Source organism: Furipterus horrens, unplaced genomic scaffold (genome assembly GCF_987537825.1).
Source record: "Furipterus horrens unplaced genomic scaffold, mFurHor1.1.pri manual_scaffold_2, whole genome shotgun sequence".
NCBI classification, from domain to species: domain Eukaryota; kingdom Metazoa; phylum Chordata; class Mammalia; order Chiroptera; family Furipteridae; genus Furipterus; species Furipterus horrens.
The window spans coordinates 112,993,685-112,997,020 of record NW_028327172.1 but is presented as its reverse complement, the minus strand read 5'-3'; the positions used below and the strand labels follow the sequence as shown (position 1 = coordinate 112,997,020).

General features: G+C 39.4%; 1 pseudogene; it reads left to right on the top strand.

Moving 5' to 3' along the window:
* The first annotated feature begins 534 nt into the window (after positions 1 to 534).
* On the top strand, positions 535 to 2,003 carry LOC150019302 (heterogeneous nuclear ribonucleoprotein K pseudogene; annotated as a pseudogene).
* Positions 2,004 to 3,336: the final 1,333 nt, after the last annotated feature.

The following is a 3,336-nucleotide window of genomic DNA, read 5'->3' as shown; positions in this document are numbered from 1 at the left end:
ATGCATCTTAGACACTAAGTGTAGTTCTTGCATAGCTATTGAAACCAAATCACTGTGAAAATTAAATAATATGGGACTTCTGGTCTACACAAGAGTGTACAGAATTACTTCTCCTAATTCTTCCTTGCTAAGCACAGCTATAAGTCATGGAAATAATGTGACCGACAACCAGATGAGACCTCTGAAAGGCAATAGGAAAGCAAACTAGTTTGGGATCCAAAATTGTAGGAAAAACAGCAGAAGAATGACTTATGTCCCTCCATCCAACAGAAGAAGGCCACCCAGACTCAGCATTTGCCAATCTCAACCTAGCAAAAAAAAAAAAAAAAGGCAGTCCAAATGGGCTCATTACTCTTCTGAGATCAGATGGGAGTCCTGAGAATATTAGGTATTAAATTAATAAGGAAAGACTATGGACGACCTTTTCTCACAATTTTGATAACCTAGGAGAAATGAAATATGTAATCTCAATAAGCCAATGACCATTAAAATAATTAAACTCATAATTTAAGAGCTCTCAGAAATTTCCAGGCGAAAGTGCTGCGGACGCCATTATCCTCTGTTTCTCGGCTGCACCAACCTCGACGTCTTGCTTACGTTCCACTTGTTTACGGCCTCTAGATTGGTGTTCCATATAATTCAAGAAAATGGAAACTGAACAGCCAGAGGAAACCTTCACCAACACCGAAACCAATGGTGAATTTGGTAAACGCCCTGCAGAAGACATGGAAGAGGAGCAAGCTTTTTAAAGATCTAGAAACACGGATGAGATGGTTGAATTACACATTCTGCTTCAGAGCAAGAATGCTGGGGCAGTGATGGAAAAGGAGGCAAGAATATTAAGGCTCTGCGTACAGACTACAATGCCAGTGTTTCAGTCCCAGACAGCAGTGGCCCTGAGCGCATATTGAGTATCAGTGCTGATATTGAAACAATTGGAGAAATTTTGAAGAAAATCATCCCTACCTTGGAAGAGTACCAACGCTATAAAGGAAGTGACTTTGACTGCGAATTGAGGCTGTTGATTTATCAGAGTCTGGCAGGAGGAATTATTGGGGTCAAAGGTGCTAAAATCAAAGAACTTCGAGAGAACACTCAGACAACAATCAAGCTTTTCCAGGAATGCTGTCCTCATTCCACTGACAGAGTCGTTCTTATTGGAGGAAAACCTGATAGAGTTGTAGAGTGCATAAAGATCATTCTTGATCTCATATCAGAGTCTCCCATCAAAGGACGTGCACAGCCTTATGATCCCAATTTTTACGATGAGACCTACGATTATGGTGGCTTTACAATGATGTTTGATGACTGCTGTGGACGTCCCGTGGGATTTCCCATGAGGGGAAGAGGTGACTTTGACAGAATGCCTCCTGGTCGGGGTGGGCGTCCAATGCCTCCATCTAGAAGAGATTATGATGACATGAGCCCTCGGAGAGGACCTCCTCCACCACCTCCCGGACGAGGTGGCCGGGGTGGTAGCAGAGCACGGAATCTTCCTCTTCCTCCACCACCACCACCTAGAGGAGGAGATCTAATGGCCTATGGCAGAAGAGGAAGACCGGGAGATCGTTACGATGGCATGGTTGGTTTCAGTGCTGATGAAACTTGGGACTCTGCTATAGATACGTGGAGCCCTTCAGAATGGCAGATGGCTTATGAGCCACAGGGTGGCTCTGGATATGATTATTCCTATGCAGGGGGCCGTGGCTCATATGGTGATCTTGGTAGACCTATTATTACTACACAAGTAACTATTCCCAAAGATTTGGCTGGATCTATTATTGGCAAAGGTGGTCAGAGGATTAAACAAATTCGTCATGAATCAGGAGCTTCGATCAAAACTGATGAGCCTTTAGAAGGGTCTGAAGATCGGATCATTACCATTACAGGAACACAGGACCAGATACAGAATGCACACTATTTGCTGCAGAACAGTGTGAAGCAGTATGCAGATGTTGAAGGATTCTAATGCAAGATATTTTTTTTTCTTTTTTATAGTGTGAAGCAGTATTCTGGAAAGTTTTTCTAAGACTAGTGAAGAACCGAAGGAGTCCTGCATCTTTTTTTTTTTTTTTTTAAATCTGCTTCTGTTTAAAAAACCAACATTCCTCTGCTTCATAGGTGTTCTGCATTTGAGGTGTAGTGAAATCTTTGCTGTTCACCAGATGTAATGTTTTAGTTCCTTACAAACAGGGTGGGGGGGGAGGGTGTGCAAAAACTAACATTGAAATTTTGAAACAGCAGCAGAGGAGTGAATTTTAATTTTTGTTCATTGTTGGTGGTTAAAAAGGAAAATTCCCCCTCTATGTAATTATTGTGAACACTTTGCTTTGTGGTCACTGTAACATTTGAGGGGGTGGGACAGGGAAGAAAAGTAACAATAGTCCATATGTCCCTGGCATCTATTCAGAGCAGTGTGCAGAATGTAATGCTCTTTTGTAAGAAATGTTTTATGATTTTTAAAATAAATTTAGTGAACCTATTTTTGGTCATCATTTTTTTTTTTTAAAGATGGTCATTTTTCAAATGGCTGAATTCCCCAACCTACTCTCAACTTGAACACTAAGTTTGATTTTCAGCTCCTCTTTTGGGCTTGAATTTAGGCAAAAATATCTTGGCAAATTCAGTTCTGGTGATTTCTGGATGGTTTGAAAGTTCATATGTTGCTTGGGAAGAAACTCCATCATACACATTCATGCTTATAATAGCAGGGGATTTTGTTTATTTGTTTTTTTGCAAATGCTTGCCCCTACTTTGCAACAGTTTTCTATGTTAGTAATTATGAAGAACCAAGATGGAGCAGTACTAAAAAGTAATGGTATATATACCAGAAGCCTGATGACAGCAAGTTTTATTAATTGGAGTGATATTTGGTCATGGAAGTAACTGATGCTAAATAAACTCTGATTATTTTTTATTAGGTACTGTCTCACCTATAGACTTAAACTGTCGGCCTGCCTAGTGTCTTAGTTAAACTTTGTAAAATATATTGTTTTTCCATTGTATGCAAATTGAAAGAGAAGGATGTACCATTTCTTTGTTGTATGTTGGGTTATGTAGGAAATGTTTGTGAACAATTCAAAAAAAAAAATGAAAAATGTTCCTGTGAATGTTTTGTGTAGTATCTTGACATTTGTAACAATAGTTAAGTTAACTTCCAAATAAAACTCCCATAATGCTAGGTTTGATGTGTGCCCAATTTGAACAAGGGTTGATTGACACCTGTAAAATTTGTTAAAATGTTCCTCTTGTAAGGAAATACAGTAATCTTAAATTATGTACCTTTTGTGTGAAGTGTTTTTATAGCATCTCTAAATGAAATCTGGTAGGGATGAT